Here is a 19,133-nt window from a genome sequence, read left to right on the forward strand (position 1 = left end):
AAATTTAAATTGGATCTATTAGAAATATTACAATTTACAATTCTACACGAGGGGTGTGAGGGAAAAGGCAGGGTCTCCAGCCAGCCTTGTATGTTTTCCTCAGTGCTTAAATTATGCTCTGGTGTTTTAAAAACTCTTTGAAGATATTTAATAGATGAAGAGAAATGGGGGCGGGGGTAAAAAAGGAGAAAGAGAGGGCGAAAAGGGAGGATGGAGAGACAGAGGGAGGAAGAGGAGACAGGAAGGCTGTTCCCCTAAGAGGCTGATAAAATTTCCTGGCCCACGGAGCAACTTCCTCCCGTTGAGCACAGTAACACTGCCACCTAGAGGCTGAAAGGGCCTCCCTGAACTTCTACAGGTTGTGCTGCCCAAGATGTATTTATTTGTGTAACTAAGGCAGTTAAGGATATTTGAAAAGGGGGAGGAAGATGATGAGGGGGGAGTGCTATCAAGAACTATAATATTTCAAAGTGGCTCGTATTTATTAGGTGCTTACTGTGTGCCAGGGACTGAGCAAAGGGCTGAGAATACAAACACAGTTAAGACATTCCTCTGCTCAAAGACCTCAACGTAAGGGGAGAGACAGATGAATGTGGAAATCATGCAGGCGGTGATACTAACCATAACATATGGAAACATTGTGCTAACAGTAACAGTGAGATTAATTCTAACTAGATCTGGAAAGAATTCAGGGAAGAGATGCAGGTGAGCTGGGTCACAGGAAATCTGGACAGGTGAGTGGAGCTCCGGGAGAAGGTAAGTGCTCAACTAGGCATGAAGAAAGGATGCTGGGAGTGCTCAGTAGGACTGGACAACAAGGAATGTGGATATTACCTGCAGATGTGCAGAGAGACCATAAAGGCCAGAAAAATGAGTTAAGCCAAATCGCAGATGACATCGAATGTTTGGCTGAAGAACATGCACTTTTTAAGTGACTCTGTAGCTACTTTGTTTACTCTGGGATGCCCCCCCCCCCCCGCCCCCGGAAGAGTGCTTGGCACGTAGCAGTTGTTCAATTACCATCGGAGGAATGAATGACTAGAACAGGAAGAGGGTGACGATTTTAGAGAAAGAGAATAATTGGATACAACCAATGTTTCCGGGAAATATAACTTGAGATAATCTGTAGGAATGGAAGAGGAGTGGAAAGGCTCCATTAGACTGGTACTGCCAAAGTCAGGTCACATGGGTCTGACCTAAGGCACAGTAGTGGGGATGGAAAGGCTGGAAGGGCCATGAGCAGTCTTGCTGAAGTCAAATCTAGAAGTCTTCAATACCAACACCCCCTATATGTGTTAAGCCTGAGTCATGGCATTGGGCCAAGATAGAGAATGCAAAACGAGGGACGATGCTGGGGAGGAGATAGGGAGTTTAGTTTAAGAGATTGAACATTTCAGTTTCCAAGAGACTAACCAAGGGAAGATGGCCAGTAGGCAGTTATAGGCACAGTGTGGGGCTCCGGGAGGGCTCTTGGCACCCACATACCCTGTCCTCACACCGACATGTACATCCTCGCCTGAGCTGAATGCTACTGACATTTTTTTTCATCCTAGTGTCAAAGATAAGGTAAGCCTGTAACAACCTTGAGATTCAATTGTAGTCTATGCTTTGGTAGATCCAGAAGCTTGGAGGAGCATTCTCAGCTTCCACACCTAGAAAATGGGAATGTTGTAACCCATGTAAAGTGCTTAACACAGTGTCTGGCATAAGATAAATGTGCAATATGCGCTGGTTTACAATCTAGTCTCTCATTATGATGTGATAATTAGACTCTAAGATTAAAGTTCAAAGTCCAGCTCATCCACTTATAATCTATATGACCTTGGACAGGAAACATGGCATCTCTGAGTCTCAGTTCGCTCATCTGGTAAATGGGAAAAGTATTACTTAAGACATCAGCCTCACAAGATAAAATGAGATAATGCACCTACGAGGGTCTATAAACTTAAAATCAATTTACAAATATTTTGTATGATCTGTCAAATGGAAGACCGAAGTACAAACATCTCTGAATTCCTTCAAGATACTGTGGTTCTAGATAAGCATGTATCTTTTTAACACCCTTCAGTCCAAAGAGAGAGATTCTTCTCTGCCCCCGTTTAGCAAGAAATTCCTCATTCGCCACCTTTCTATGTTGCAGACATGCTTTCATCACAGCACAGTTCCTTTATCCCATCTTCAATTGAGATTTAAAAAGAAATCTTCGAAACTCCCCAGCTGGTAGAACCACTAGGGAATCAAAGCACATTTGTTCTCTCTTCTACATATTCCCCACATGGCTGACCAATCAAATTCATGCTGTTAATCTCAACTGACAGGAAATGGAGTATTATTTAAAGGAGACAAAGATGACCATGGCAGAGGAATAGAAACAAATAAGATTATTCAACTTCCGACCCACAAAGCATTTTGTTTGTTCTTTGTGCTGTCAATTCCCTCTAGAACATACCTGTAATGAAAGGCCAGAAACCTGGACAGCTGCTGGTTTTAGCCTTGTGGCCATCCACCCACCTCTGCACCTGTGTGGAGGCAATAGGAAAATCACAGAATCATTAGGCTGGAACTGAAGGAAATAGAATATGATGTGACTTTCTTCAGCCCAATTTATAGCACAATACAGGAAGTCTTTTTACAGTCAGTGACCAGCAAGCATTTAGCTTCGACTTAATCCCATTCAGGACCAGGCATTCATCACTTGGTAAGAAGCTCATCCCACCAATAGGCAGACTGAATCAAGCGTTAGCCAGCTGTCTCTATTCTAAGCTGAAGCCCACTCCTGCTGCTTCCACTCACGGCTCTCGGAGCGGCCCTCTGCTGTTGCCCACAATGAGCCTCCTTTTCCCCGCAGCCTTCATTCCTTCACAGTGTCCTTGCATGATGTGTTTTGCTGCCTCAGCTCCTTGCTAAATAAGAACCATAACTACAAAAAAGATTTGAGCTCCCCTTGTTGTCCAGCTACCCCCAGGTGGTCACTGTGCATTAAGCCTCTAAAGCACCCAAACTGTACTGGGTGACCACCATGTAGCCAGCCCCCTTCCACGCAAGGGCAGCATCTCTGTGTGGTCTTGTCTGAGCTACAACAGGCCTGGGGGCGACGGATGAAACACTTCATACCACCACAGCCCCTTCGATGAGGGATAACCATGAGCACGACTTTTAGAGAAAGTTTGGAGGTATTTTCAACTTTTCTCAAACCGAAGGTAACAGCGACTCCCCTCCCTCCCCCGTTCTGCTGGTGGCACCACCACGCTCTCAGTCAGCCTGGTCCTGGGGGCATGACCCTAGCCTCAAAGGCTCCTTCTCCACATCCACATATCCAGTTGGCCGCCACTTCTGTCCATTCTCCACCTCACACCATCTCCTGCATTCACTGCTCTTATTCTGACTGCTGCCAACTACCTCTGCTCGAGTCCTCTTGTGTTCAGAAACACTGAATGATTTCCAAGTGTCCTGATTAAAAAATACGTATATAAAATCTTGAGCACAGCCCTCAACGTTCTCCAAAATCTAGCTATATTCAATCTTTCTGGCCTAGTCTCCCACTACTCTCTGTATCAGTCAGGGAAACAGATAGTACACACACTACAGGGTTCAACGAGAGAGAATACACCCAGGGGACTGTCTGTAGGGCTGTGAGTAGGGTTTAAGGAACCAGCAAAGGAAAGCGAACCCCACAGGAACCAGTACCCCATGGAAGGCCATGCTGTGGCTAGGTCTGAAGGAGTGAAAGCTAAGAACAGTGTTCCCCAGTCCCTGGGAGAGTCACAGGTGGAGAAAGAAGAGCCTGGGACAGAAGCGTCACTAGAAGATTGCTGGACTGTAGCTCTCCTAGAACCTCAGCAGCTTGGGGGTGTGGGGAGGGGGAGGGGAGAAGGAAGGGAATAAATAACCTCTCCTCTTCTTCCCCCATCCTCTGATGGCTTGCTGTGCCTCCTCTTGTTCAATTCCAACAGGAAACCTCAGGGCCAGGGAGTCCCTGTGATGGAACCACAGAAGTCAGTTTCCTGGGGCACAGAGCAAGGACAAGAAAGGCAAAGAATAGATAGATATGAGGGGCATCTGGAGAATAACCCAGACATTCCCTCCCTAGGATCCTATCTTCTGTTAAATGCACGAGCTCACTATTTCCTAATCACAAATACAATTTCCTGATCTATGCCTTTGTTCCCACCACCTCCTCTCTTTGCTCTGCCCGTCCCCTGCAGGAGAGACTTGCTCAGGGTCATCTGAGAGCCACTGAGGGTAACACATTCACTCAGGGGATCCTTGCTGCAAGCCTGGTTCACAGTAATACAGCTAGTAGAATGAAGGATAGACGAGGAGGGCAGTACTTACAGGCAAAGCCCCAAACGTAGGGTTCATCGACTAGGAGGGATGCTCAAAGGGATCCCTATAGGCCCTCAATATACTCTGTTCATTTTTTTTAAAATAATAATAAAAAGGAGAAGCAGGTACTGGAATGAAAAATGTGGACCTGTGTGGGATGACATCTGTCATCTGCAACTGGAAGGCAAAGCCTGTCTCTCTGCAGCACCTCTCACTCCCCAGGTCAGGGGCTGATGGCAGGACCACTGGTTTCAGACCCTGGGTCCTCTTGAGCCAAGTCCCCTGCCCCAGCTGCCAGCCTCCTGAGTCCTCTGAATTGCTCCGTGGAACAGTAAGGCCGGTCCTGCACTTAGCAATTCTTTTCAGAGTAAAGGTTTTCCTCCCCGCATAGTTCTTGCCTTTTGTCAAGGAAAAGAAAAGAAGAATCAACCCAGAGTGAATTCCTTGTAGCTGGGTGTTTGTAGGCAGAAAATGCTGCCAGAAGCACACACAGCGTATTTGTCTGAAACTGGCTCCTGCTGCACAAAGGCAGGAGGCCCCTGCCTCCACCTCATCAGGGCCACCCTGGGGGCTGGAGCTTGGCTTTCAGCCTTCAGGGGGCCAAAGAAGTCACATTTCCCTCCAAGTAGGGTAAGTGGGGCAAGGTGGGGGGCATCTAGGCATTCTAGATGGATCTGGAAAGCTGGCAAGCACTTCTGCTATCATGCAGAACACTTTTAAAGAAAAATCAGGAAAGCTGATGAGGAAGCTTCTCATTTATGTATTCAACGAACATTTGCACTTAGCCTGGCAAAGCGGTAAAGAGCATGGGCTTGGAAGCCAAACTGAATGGGTTCAAATTTTGTCTATACCGTTAACAAACTGTGTGCCCTTGGGCAATTTGGGTATTCTCTCCGTGCCCTCTGCTGGGAGGCCTAATTCAATCCATGTTAAATAATTAGCACAGTACCTGGCATCGAGTAATACCTCTCAAGAAAAACATCTCCATTTTCAGATGAGGTTATGTGGGTGAAAGTTGGTTATATAATTTGCCCAAGGTCATTCAGCCAGTAAGTGTCAGACCTTAGATTTGAAGAGTAGCAATGAACCAAAAGGTAAATTCATAATTACAGCTGGTGAGAAACGCTATGAAGAAAATGTGAAGCATACAGTGATAGAGCACAAGAGAGGGCCCACTAGGGAGATCGGTCAGGGTATCCCATGCTGAGACGTGAAGCGAGAGAAGCAACCAGCTGTGCAAAAAGCAGAGAGAGAATTTGAGGCAGAGGAAATGGCAGAGAGGAGATACTCAAGTGGGGAAGAGATCAGAAACTAAAGGAAGAAGGTGAAAGAAGGCTGGTATGGCCAGAATGGGGTAATTAAGGAAGAAAGGGAAGTGGGATGTGTCTGGAATGGAGGGCAGGATCCAGATCATGGCAAGAACTCATAGATCATTACAGAGACCTCAGATCCAAATGCAACTGGAAGCTGCTAGAGGGTCTTAAAATGAAGAGCAACCTGATCTGAACGTTTCCATGGCACGAGCCAAGAATGAAAGCATGGGGAGTCTTAGAAGCAACTGTGATCACGTTTAGTGATTTGGGCTGGGAACACGTCAAGCTTATTACGGATAAGGAAAGTGCCTTGTGACCAGGATAGAATAAAGGCATCACTCACATCCTCAGCCTGGACTTGATACAAATAAAATATTTTTGTGTGTGTTTTTCCATCATCATGACTATCAAATCATGGGTGGATTTCAGAGGGAAGATGGTGGCAGAGTAGGAGGAACCTAGGCTTATTGTGTCCCAGGAACACAACTATCAAATCATAGGCAAAGATCAAAATGGCCCTGGGCTAGTGATGACTCCATTTGGGCTTCCAGGCACGGGGTCTCCCCTCTGGTATGACAGCTGACTGCACCGTGCCCCAGCCACCATGCATATGCAAGGACCTAAAGAAATCCTAAACGTAAAAAGCCCAGAAAGAGAGTATATGGCACCAGCCTCAAGCACAGACGGAAGGATGAAGACTTAGGGCAATCATGGGAGTTGCCTACAACTGCCCTTTTGACTGTATCACCAATGAGGGACCGTAAGTGCCCTCTGCCCCATTCTCTCAGTGTCTGACTGTTTGATACACTACTGCAGAATATTAAGACACTTACCCATTCATTCATTCATACACCAAAAATGATTGAATAAACATGCTGTATCCCCTGTACTGAGTGTTGGGAAAATACTACGACAAATAAAACACCATCTATGCCCTCAAGAATCGTAAGGTTCCTTACTCCACAGACAAGTAAAAGGGCAACTGCAGGGCAATATGATTGGAACTAGGATGGGGGGGGGGGGGACAAATTGCTGTGCAAGTACTTATGATGGCCATTAATCCAGGGGCAGGGGCAGAGTCTCAGAGAAGGGGTATAGGGAAGACAAAAGAGGGGTGGGGCAGCATGTATGAGACTGGAGGGCACCTCTGGGATACAGAAGGACTGGAGGTACTTAGTGTGATTTAAGCCCAACATCCAAAAGGTGATAAAGGGACATGGGAAGGGCCTTTAGGTTATGCTAAGAAATTAGGACTTTTTCCAGATACTATGGGAAGCCATTAAACATTTTAAAGGAGTGTGCAATGGTTGTATTTTACTTTAGAAAAGCCTTCTGTGTGTAGTATGAAGAGCAATGTTGAGGGGGAAGGACTGGAGGCAAGAAAACCAGGGACAAGTCTTTTGTCATAATTCAATAATCAGAAGGGTGTGAGCTAAGGCAGGAGCAAAGAAAGTAGACAGAAAGAGGGCCAATCAGTGGCATAAGAGCAGGGTAAATCAACAGGAGACTGTGACTAATTGGATTTGGTGAGAAGACAGAAAGAGAAGGGTTAAAGTTTCCTCCCTCATATGAGAAATAAGGCCATACCTGAGAGGTTCTGCCTGCCAGCCTGGGATGTTGGGCTTGACATGGTAGGCAGTGGGGAGACACTGAATGCTTCTGAGCAGAGGAGTGAGAGATAATGGCTGTTACTTAATATGATTAATAGGCCAATAATATATAAAACAGGGTGGAGGAGAGACACTGGAGGGGAGAAGATAAGTAAGAACTCTCTTATGACAGCCTACTACTAAGTGGGAGGAATCAAGAGGCCTGAACTAAGGGACATGCCCATGGACTGGAAAAACTGCAGGGTAGAGGCAAGAGCAAGCAAGTTTCTTGAAGGGAAGGCAATCAAGAGCAAGGGTGGAAGCACTTGCCTTGACAAGGACATAGGGCTCATCAAGCCCTGAAATGGGACAAGGCACAGAGAAGATCAAAGCTGGTGAACCCCTATCTGTCCCCAAGCTTCTCAGTGGCATCAACAGCCATGAAGAACCAGCTAAGAGGGTAGGGTATACCTTAAAAGTTATGTTGAAGGCAAATATTGAAAGACATATAAAAATGTTCAGAATTTATTGTTAAGTAAAAAAGCAACTTACAGGGGCACCTGGGTGGCTCAGTCGTTAAGCGTCTGCCTTCGGCTCAGGTTGTGATCCCAGCGTTCTGGGACCAAGTCCCGCATCGGGCTTCCTGATCAGCGGGAAGCCTGCTTCTCCCTCTCCCGCTCCCCCTGCTTGTGTTCCCTCTCTCCCTGCCTTTCTCTCTGTCAAATAAATGAATAAAATCTTAAAAAAAAAAAAAAAAGCAACTTACAAATGACATAGGTGTTCTATTTTGATGGCTGAGTAGTATTCCACTGTATATATGGACCACAGCTTCTTAATCCAGTCATCTGTTGAAGGGCATCTTGGCTCCTTCTATGATTTAGCTATTGTGGACAATGCTGCTATGAACATTGGGGTGCATATGGCCCTTCTCTTCACTATGTCTGTATCTTTGGGGTAAATACCCAGTAGTGCAATGGCTGGATCATAAGGTAGCTCAATTTTTAACTTTTTAAGGGACCTCCACACTGTTTTCCAGAGTGGCTGTACCAACTTGCATTCCCACCAACAATGTAAGAGGGATCCCCTTTCTCCACATCCTCTCCAACATTTGTTGTTTCCTGCCTTGTCAATTTTTGCCATTCTAACTGGTGTAAGGTGGTATCTCAATGTGGTTTTGATTTGAATTTCCCTGATTGCTAATGATTTTGAACATTTTTTTTTATGCGTCTATTAGCCATTTGTATGTCTTCATTGGAAAGGTGTCTGTTCATATCTTCTGCCCATTTTTTTATTTGATTATTTGTTTCCCATGTATTGAGTTTGAGAAGTTCTTTGTAGATCTTGGATACTAATCTTTTATCTGTAGCGTCATTTGCAAATATCTTTTCCCATTCCATGGGCTGCCTCTTAGTTTTTTTGACTGTTTCCTTGGCTGTGCAAAAAAGCTTTTTATCTTGATGAAGTCGCACAAGTTCACAACATTTGCAGCAACATGGACGGGACTGGAGGAGATAATGCTAAGCAAAATAAGTCAAGCAGAGAAAGACAATTATCATATGGTCTCACTCATTTATGGAACATAAGAAGTAGGAAGATCGGTAGGAGAAGAAAGGGAAGAAGAAAGGGGGAGTAAACAGAAGGGGGAATGAACCATGAGAGACTATGGACTCTGGGAAATAAACTGAGGGTTTCAGAGGGGAGGGGGTGGGGGATTGGGATAGGCCGGTGATGGGTAGTAAGGAGGGCACGTATTGCATGGTGCACTGGGTGTTATACGCAAGTAATGAATCATGGAACTTTACATCAAAAATTAGGGATGTACTGTATGGTGACTAACATAACATAATAAAAAATTATTATTAAAAAAATGACATAGGTGTTCTAATCCTGTTTGTTGGAAGCATGTGTGTGGACTGCAAAGCTCCATGCCAGAATGTTAACAGTGGTCATCTCTCAGAAGGGGAGTTCTAGATGATTTTTATTTTCTTCTAGATGCTTTTTTTGTATTTTCTGCAATGAACAAGCATGACTTTTGTAATCAGAAACCCAGCAGAGTTTAAAATATATTTGTTAAGCTTATATAGCATGGCTGTCTCCCAGAATTGAAGAGAGGGACCTGTTTGTTAACTCCTTTTTCCAGTATATTTATGGTTCTTGAGACACAGAGTAACTTAAATGGTCCTGAAAGGAAAAGTGGGTTCCATTTATAGCATACAGCGTCCCCCCTCATCCCCCTGAAGGACCCTCACTGCTCTCCAGAGGGTCTTCAAACCCCTTCCCCAATTCATGTGGTACTGGCTTCAGGCCTCCCTCCGAGGAACTCCATACTGGAGCAGCCAGGCCCAGGGGGCTCTGAACCTCTGATGCTCCCACCCCTCATCCACAGCCCCAGCCCTCCCTTCATCCTTCAGCTGCTTCCTTCCTCCCAAAACACAGCACTGTTCTTTTTTTCCCCCAAGGCTCAATCCCAAAAGCTCCATTTCTGATGACCAACTTGCCTCTCTCTTCTCCCTGATCCCAAATTCTTTCCTTCTGAAATTATTAAACATGTCATTCAGATCCAAATCTCAGTGGGAGCCAGGGACAGAATAAAAGAATTCAAGTTTCTTTGAAGAGGAAGGGAGTGTTAGGGGGAACATGGGCGTGGGAATCAGAAACTTCCAGGGTATGTACCCCCACTACTGTGTTCACAGAAGCTTCTTAAATATTCTGCATACACTAGCTCCCCTTATCCATGGGGAACACATTCCCAGCCCCCAGTAGATGCTCAAAACACAGATGGTATTAAACCCTACACATACTATGTTTTTCCTTATATATACATAACCTATAATAAAGTTTATTTTATAAATTAGGAATGGTAAGAGATTAATAATAACTAACACTAAAAAAGAGCAATTATAACAACATACTGCAATAAAAGTTATGTGAATGTGGTCTCTCTCTCTCTCAAAATCTTTGTACTGTAGTTACCCTTCTTCTTGTGATGATGTGAGATGATAAAACGCCTATGGGATGAAATGAAGTGATGTGAACAACGCAGGCCTTGTGACACAGGCTGCTATTGACTTGACAATTCAACAAGGGAGGATCATCTGCTTCCAGACCGCAGCTGAAGGCAGCTAACTGAAACCACAGAAGAGAAAGCAGATGAGCAGGACTGCTGTACGTACAGGTGTCTTGGACCCCAGTCATAAGTAGTTGTTTGCAGAGGATTTCCAAAGAAATGAAGGCTCAGGCTTTTTCAGCAGGATGAATTCTACCTGGTGCTGATATAGAAATAAACAGGGATGAAAACAGGAAATCCTGGAAGTGCCCCTACTCCATGGAGGATTTTCCCAGAAACCTGCGAGTACCAGGAACAAGCATGCCTGGAGCTTCTCCACATCCCCATGAATGACAAACAGTAACAACAATGGTCCCATCCCATTTACTCTTCCAGACAGCCTGAGGTCAGTGAAGAGGGGGATGTCATCTCTTCTTACACTACCCACTCCTCAAGAGCCGGGACCCTTTTTGTCTTGTGTCTCACCCAGAGCCCAGCCCTGAATTTTCTGAGTTAATGAAATAAGACACAGGGAAGTTAAACTAGGTGCCCAAGGTCACCCAGTTATTTATTTTTATTATTTTATTTCTTATACTTTCTTTTATTTATTATTAGATATTTGCTATATTTATGAGCACCTCAGGCAGCAGGCATTCAGTCCAGGTGCTCTCCTGGGAGCTAGGGAAACAGAACCTTGCCCTCAAGTGGCTTAGAGTCTCATCATGACAGAGCTGGGACGTGAACCCAGGACCTCTGACTCTGGCCTGGTATATTTTTTCCTCTAGGATATCACTTTCCCTGCTTTTGATCTCCTTACTTATGAAAAAGAAATCATTTTAATTCTACCAAAAATTTTCAAACATCTTATAAAAACTTTTAACTACAAAACCAATTATTTATAATTCTAAGTATACAGGATGAAAAAAAGTATCCCTAAACTTTGGGGGAAGCATTTCCTGGAGACTCTAAAAACAAATAAACTACTCTTTTGTTACATCAGAGAAATTTTAAAATACTTATAATTATAGCTTAGATTTATAATAACTTTCTTATTATTTCATGAAATACTCAAAGACTTTCCACCAATGGTATCCCATTTCTTCTTACAATACTGCTAAGACTTTAGCAGAAGATTCTATGAGGGAAAAAAAAGAGATATAAAAACTTGACATCATATGATTAAGGAAATACTAGCCTACATACCCGTTGCCTGATTTCCTGCTTATATATTGCTTTTTGGTTCCATGAATCTGAAGCGGAACTTCCTAAAACCAGCATTTATAGAATCATAGAAACTTAGTGCCGGAAGGACCAGATGTCTTTAGAACAGCCCCCATGCTTCTACAGATAGGAAAACTGAGGCCATTCAGTAAAGTGGACATCCCTAGTTCCCAAGTAGCTGCTCAACATCACGTCCACCATTAAAATTCTGCCCATACTTGGCTGCTGGAAATCAGGTCACAGAGATAGCCTTTAGGTAATGAAAGATAAGAGGAAGTATCTAAGGTCTATGATAAACTGGGCAGAGGAATTAAGAAGTGGAGTAGACCAAAAGAACACAATTGTTTGGGGACTGTATTCTCCTGACACTCCCAAGATCAAAAACCAACAGAAGGAGGTCTGCTTGGCAGGGTTAACGGGAGCATGGCTGCCAGGCTACCCTCTCAGGCCATAGCCGAATGAGGTCCAGATAACAAGCAGCAGGAAACCCCCAAGGACCTTCTGGCAAAGGAAAGCTTGCACTCTCCAAGGACAATGCAGTGTAGAGAGAGAGGGAGCTAGGTTTTAAAATATAACCAGAATGAAAGGAAATATCTGACATGTTCTGATTTCCAGCTTTGTGTTTTTCTGATTCAGGTCAGCCCAGGGCCACCACCTTGTGCAAATCCAGGTCTCCTTACACAAGTGTGATATGGCGGTCCTAACTAACATGGCCAAGGGTACCATGACCTTAGAGAGGCTCCTCTGTCTCTAATGTAGAATGAGGAGCCCCTGGTGGAAGGTCTATAAAGGGGGGCAGCAGGGACGGCAGCAAGCCAGAAGGCCCAGAGCTGCTGGCTGGGCTGACAGGGGGCCTCTCTGTGGCCACAGGCCTACTGCGGCTCAGACAATCAACTCTCATTTATCCATGGTAACCACAAGAAAGGTAGCCCAGCTCATTTAAATCCATGGCTATAATCAAAATACCCCACAATAGCTGAAAGTCAGCCTCCCCATCTACCAAATCTTTTAAAAAGAGCTGCTAATAAGGAGCAAAACTGAGTAGCTTAAGTTTTATTTCCCTTTACATTTCCTTTCTGGTAAAGGTGTTAATGAGGATGGAAAGGCCCAAAGAACACAGAGAGAAGAGATGAAAATGGTCTGGAAAATATAAACTGTGCAGTCAACCTTCAAATAAGGGTGGGCCGATGCTAACATTAGTAGTGACAGACATATGCAGAGAGTTCAAAGAGTTTCCTTATAGATGGCCATGGAGATTGTAATGCAAGTGAGGGGAAACATCGAGGAACAAAGGAGACCTGGCCTGGGAGTCACAGTTCATGGCTTCTCTCGTCCTCAGCTGTTTACACTATAAAACAGTAAGTATAGACATAGTGATTTAATGTTCTAAAATCTAGGATATAAATTCTCACAACTCTGTAATATTGGGTTCTCTTTGTAGAATGGCAGTATAATAATACCTACTCTTCAGGGTCTTGTGAAGATTAAATGAGAGAAGACAACATAAATATATGATGTGCCATGTAATACAAGCACTTAACATGCATTAAGTCATTTATTTCTATCAACAACCTTCCCAGATAGGAATTAATATGATCCCCATTTCACAAATAAGAGTGTTGAGGCTTGGAAAAGTTAGTGGACATGTCTAATGTCACACATGTACCAACTGATAGAACTGGGACTTCAAACATATCTGTTTGAGTTCAAAGTCCATATTAGTAACCTCAGGGCAACACAGCCACTCTGATAAAGTGTGTGCAAGCTCCTGAAACATAACAGACTATCGATAAATATCAATAACACTTGGACTATCAGTCAGTATGATGCACTATTTTAATCTATGTTTATTGAATGGTGAAAAAATGCAAATGCAGATGAACCACATGTCACATAAGACTGTCACACTGAGACCTTGCACTTCCAGCGGCCAGCCAACCCCATTGTATAACAAATCCAATTACTAGGGGAACTCCCAGACAGTTGCCTTTTCAAAGAGTCAGGAGCCAGAGTCAAGGAAGTTGTGCCTATCCAAGGACTAAAGTATGGAGGAGTCTCAATAAACAAGGCAACCACATTATAGCACAAAAGCACCTAAAATATACTATGAGTCTGCCTTTTGTTGAATTTTAAGAAGAAGAAACAGACCAGGAAAGAAAACATCTTATTTAATGACATTTTCCTGCTCAGCTCATTCAAGAAGAAAGGAAGGAAGAATTAGAATTCCAATAAGGAATTTTCGTATTTTCATACTGCCTTCCTGAAGTTCTTTTGACTTTATACAACTGTATGCAAGACAGCCTCTTCAGAACAGGGGTGACATTTAATGATGATCTGTTGAGCAGGGTATGTGCCTTCACTCACCCTCCAAAGCAGACAAAAACAACAGCTGAACAAACTCCTCCCAGAGCTATGGTTATAAACTTCTCACAACCCCACTCCCCACGGTGATCCCAGTCTACATAGCTAGTAAGCAGGGTAAGAGGTTGTCTAAAGACAAAGAGGTGGGCTTCCTAGAAGCAGGCATCTGTGCAGACAGCATCCCCTGCCCTTCCCTCCTTATTGTTCAAATCAGCGCCATCTCTCACTGTCCTCTCCTACTACTGTTGCTGAAAATCTGGGTTACTGGGTGGTAAATGGACCTGTCTCAGCTTGGAGAACCCTCACAATCACACACAGCGTCCAGTCCCAAGTGGTGAATTCTCTCTACTTCACCAATAGAACCAGCAAATTGTTAAAAACAAGAAAGAGGAGAAAATAACATCAGAAGTAAATAAATCACTAGAGCATGAAAGTAACCTTCTCAAAACACACAGACACAATGGGCAAAAGGAGGCTAGGGAATGAAGAACAATGTGTGCTGTCCTCCAAGGCACAGAAGAAACAAAATGTGTGCTGGAGCCCAAAGAATGCGTTGTTTCAAATTGTTAATCAATGTTAGACACCAACACCAGCAACTGCTAATAACGAAGGAAGAATCACCTCTCTTCAGCTGTAATTATTTCTGACACGGGTCTCCAGGAGGAGTGTCAAGACTCAGGTTAGCAGCTCAGTGTGATAATAACCCAAGATTACCAGCAATCCTCAATGTCTGAAGAAAAGGAAGGCTTGGAGGAAGGGAAGTGGCAATTAGAAATACTTGTCATGGTAATTGCATTGTGAATAGCAGGCATCCACTTTTCTTCTGCCTGACTTTAGAAATACATCTTCCAGGCAGGTAGAGCAACGAAGGAATACATCAAATTTTCAGAAATAATAGTGTGAAAAAAGTATTATTTCTGTCCAAATAATGGTGTGCTGGATAGTAAAAACTCCTGAAATCCATAAGGCTGAGAATAATATTATTCGACCAGCCAGTGAAGCTGCCTTAAGCCAACTAGCCAACCCCTGATTTTTTCATTCAGAGTGATAATTTCAGTCCATGTCAACATATTGTCCTCTGCCAAGACCAAGATATCTCTCTAAAGACAAAGAGTTGAGGCCCTTTGACAGTATTCTTCAATCACTCACTTTGTCAAAAATGGGCACATCAAAAGCTCTCCATGCTGGAGCTGATCTAAACATTTAAACTGAAAATGGTCAACCAAGGCCTCTCAGATGCCAGTCCTGTAGGATTCATAGCAACCCACTCATGGCTCCAGCAAATGGGACAATATTACCCTTCCATGTGCTTCGAAAAATCATAGAAAAAACAGGAAATGCAAATAAACATTGGAGTCTCCAACAGAGTCCTGTTTGAGCTCTAATACTGAATGATGCAGCTACTATTAACCTTGGAGCCTATGTGAGCAGTGAGCATTCTAAAAAGCAACTCTAACGATGTCAACCCATGCATAATATCAATCAGTGGTATCCTGTTGTTTTTTGGACGAACCATGGACTCCTTAATATGAAATCCTTCACCTTTTAGGCTCTCTACCATCATGATTCTCTCCGACTCTCATAACTCAGCCCTGACACACTCACATCAAAATTTCAAACTGTAGTGAATTCATGACATTTCTTTAGACACACCATGCTCTTCAAGGCTTCATTCTTTTGTATATGTTGTTCACTCTGAAAATCCATTTCATCTAATTAACACTCATTGAGCCCACCTCTGGAGTCACCTCCATTCTGAAGTCTTCCTTAATCTTATCCTTCACCCTCCCCTGCCAAATCCGGTTTTGGTATCTCTTCTGTATGTTCTTACTACCTCTAGTGCATTTCCGTATAACAGCTATCATACCCTATGCTGTTTACTTGTCCATTTCCCCCACTAAATTATGAGCAGCTTGAGGTCCAGGGCTTGCCTTTCATCCCATTTTCCCTCGGGCAAATTATCAGGAAGAACTCATTTGCCAGTCTCAAACTGAATGGAATCCGTAGATCAAGGAAGAAAAGAAGGAACAAAGTTAAATAATGATGATAATGAAGAGTAATATTACTTGGTACTGTTGGGGAGAAAAATCTCTCTACCCTTCTAGCCTCTTTGGCTGGTCTAAAAATTAAATCAACACAAGCCAGATTAACAGGAGAAAAACAATCAGAAGTTTTTTAATTTTTAATTTTATGTAAAGTTCGATGATTCATTAGTTGCGTATAACACCCAGTGCACCATGCAATACGTGCCCTCCTTACTACCCATCACCAGCCTATCCCATTCCCCCACCCCTCTCCCCTCTGAAGCCCTCAGTTTGTTTCTCATTCCCCCTTCTGATTACCCCCCTTTCTTTATCCCTTTCTTCTCCTACCGATCTTCCTAGTTCTTATGTTCCATAGATGAGAGAAACCATATAATTGTCTTTCTCTGCTTGACTTATTTCACTTAGCATTATCTCCTCCAGTGCCATCCATGTTGCAGCAAATGTTGAGAAATCGTTCTTTTTGATAGCTGAGTAATATTCCATTGTATATATGGACCACATCTTCTTAATCCAGTCATCTGTTGAAGGGCATCTTGGCTCCTTCCACGATTTAGCTATTGTGGACAATGCTGCTATGAACATTGGGGTGCATATGGCCCTTCTCTTCACTACGTCTGTATCTTTGGGGTAAATACCCAGTAGTGCAATGGCTGGATCATAGGGTAGCTCAATTTTTAACTTTTTAAGGGACCTCCACACTGTTTTCCAGAGTGGCTGTACCAACTTGCATTCCCACTAACAATGTAGGAGGGATCCCCTTTCTCCACATCCTCTCCAACAATTGTTTCTTGCCTTGTCAATTTTTGCCATTCTAACTGGCGTAAGGTGGTATCTTAGTGTGGTTTTGATTTGAAGTTTAATAACACATGTACCTCCTATATACATGGGAGGAATCCAGAAAAACTAACTCCCCAAATGGCTGAAACCATCCCCTTAAATACCATCATCAGCTAAGAGAAAAGAAGATGTTGAGGGTGTGGAGTCAGTTGTAGGAGGCGAGCACGGTAAACAAAGGCATAGTTGTTGTGCAGATTTAAATTGTTGCCTTCTCCTCTGGTAAGTGTTTCTAGAGATTGAGTCATCCCCCTCTTCCTGCTACAGCATTGGGGACACCCTTAGAAGGGGAGATTTCCTTTATAAGTGTAACTATCTCTTACAAAAGGCTAACTGCTACCCAGTGTCAGAATTTCACCTGTATCTGCTGTCTCTTGAAAATAACCAGCTTATAATAATCAACATGCCAGAGAAGTATATCTTAGGGTAGCAAGATCTGCTTCCCTTCAGGACATTCGGAAAGAATTAAACTTCTTTCAAGCTCTGTGCTCAGCACAAAGTCTGCTTGAGATTCTCTCCCTTTCCCTCTGACCCTCCTGCTTGTACTCTCTCTCTCCCAAATAAATAAATATATCTTAAAAGAAAGAAAGATGAGAGAAAGAAAGAAAGAATGAATGAACTTAACTTCTTTAATAGAGAATGGTTTTGCAAAATCTAGGCACCAGAAGCTAAACTCTATTAGTCATATAGTATCCTCTCTGGCCAGATATCTGTATTTTAACAATACTTAAAGAGTTTTTTTTAACATGGCAATTTATTAAGGATTTGTTCTACAAAAGGATTTTTTGAGAATTTATAGACAGAGGCAGTGACTTCCAATGTTCCTCTACTGTGCCTTCTCTCTGAAGAATAGTGATGAATAGTAAAGCAGAGACTATCCTGGGCCTGCTTGGGCTCTCTTCTGCAGGTCCCACATGGTTCTGCCTAAAGGTTGGAGTGTAGTTTGAGTCTTGTCTTAGGCACTTGCCCAAAGAATAATCTTTTAAGAACTGACCAGTTAATTTCTAGAAAGGTGCTGCTCTGCTCTTCTCTGCAAAATGCTGTCTGTGCCTCTATAAGCCTACAGCACCAAATTCCCGTCTTAAGCTCCATTTCCATGGTCCCTCTAACTAGTAGATTCTCTGGGAAGGCTCCAGATTAATCTAGGCAAAGGGTGGTTTTAAAGTCTGTTTGGTAGGAAAAGTCTTTCCCTGCTCTGATTCAAACTTATTTGGACCACATTTGCATAATGCCACATCATTTCCTGCACACCACCAGTAAGTATCCCCTGGGCAAGGCAATTTGAGACTTGACATTAGTTGAATTACTTGATGCTAGGTTGATTGTGGCCTATGTGGGGCCAGAGACACTCACAGCCCTCATGTCGGATACTTGCTTGCATGGGGAGAAAGTGGCTTACAAGGAGAGGGAGTTGAAGCTCCAGCTGTGGAGAGATAAGAAACGTAAGGAAATAAGATCCTACGTGTAAGATTTCCAGTTGGGCTTTGCTTGATACAGGCTGGGCCCACAAGCAGGAGTGAAGGAGCTGTTTTCATAGGAACACTTGTAATACTTCAGGCACAGGAGTGCCACACTAGGGCACAGAGGACAAAGTGCAGCAACCCTGATGTACTTTATTAGCATAGTAATGTCAGGAGAGTTTGCAGGTAAGAGTATCAGAAGACAGCAGCCCAGTCAGGAAAGCAATTTCCCACGGAGGGTACCAGTCACAGGGTACACTCCTTGCAGTGTCTTACGGGCCAGAAATTCCTAGATGGAGGATGGTGATGGGCAAGACTTCAAAGAGGCTGCAAGCCTGCAAATGTAGGTGAGGTGGGGCTAAAATTTTGCACATGCAAATTAGCCCTCATTAACCAGGAAACAAAATTAACATTATTGTTAAGGCAATTTCGGTCATACCCTTCATGTGCAATATTATCAAAAGCACCTAAAACCATTTCTGGCATAAAGAAGGTACTCGGCAAATGTGATTACATTTAGAGCTGAAGCGGGATCATGGAATATGAGACCAAAGCTGATATGCAGCTAGTACACACCACAGTGGCCAAGTGCTCACCACCAGTGTCTGCTCTAAGTGGTCTCTGCGCTATTCTGTTCATTGTTTTGAATATCGCCCCTGAATGAGACCCTAAGAAGTCTGAGATGACCACGCCTTCTCCTCTGGTGATTGTCAAAGCGGTTCTGGACCAGCTTAAAAGGCCACAGGTTCAGCAACCTTCCCTGAAAGAAGAGACTGGAAGCAGTTCCCCCACCACCCCTCTTGTCCCCACCCTCTGGCTTACCTCCCCATCCACACCACACCAGAACCAGGCACGTCCCAAACCAAGTTCTCTACAGTCCTCTCACGGAAAGACTCAACATCTGTGACTTGGGAGTAACACAGCACATCTTTTGTAGC

At 43.6% G+C, this 19,133-nt stretch overlaps 1 long non-coding RNA gene across 1 annotated transcript in view; it reads right to left on the bottom strand.

Annotated features, from left to right (window-relative positions):
• Window positions 1-1,048: 1,048 nt before the first annotated feature.
• LOC123001597 (uncharacterized) overlaps window positions 1,049-19,133 on the bottom strand; it is an 80,651-nt gene continuing 62,566 nt past the window's right edge. The window contains exon 6 of the long non-coding RNA XR_008960395.1: window positions 1,049-2,519. This is a non-coding gene — a long non-coding RNA (uncharacterized LOC123001597). The remainder of the gene's footprint in view (window positions 2,520-19,133) is intronic.

This window comes from Ursus arctos, unplaced genomic scaffold (genome assembly GCF_023065955.2).
Source record: "Ursus arctos isolate Adak ecotype North America unplaced genomic scaffold, UrsArc2.0 scaffold_2, whole genome shotgun sequence".
Lineage (NCBI taxonomy): Eukaryota > Metazoa > Chordata > Mammalia > Carnivora > Ursidae > Ursus > Ursus arctos.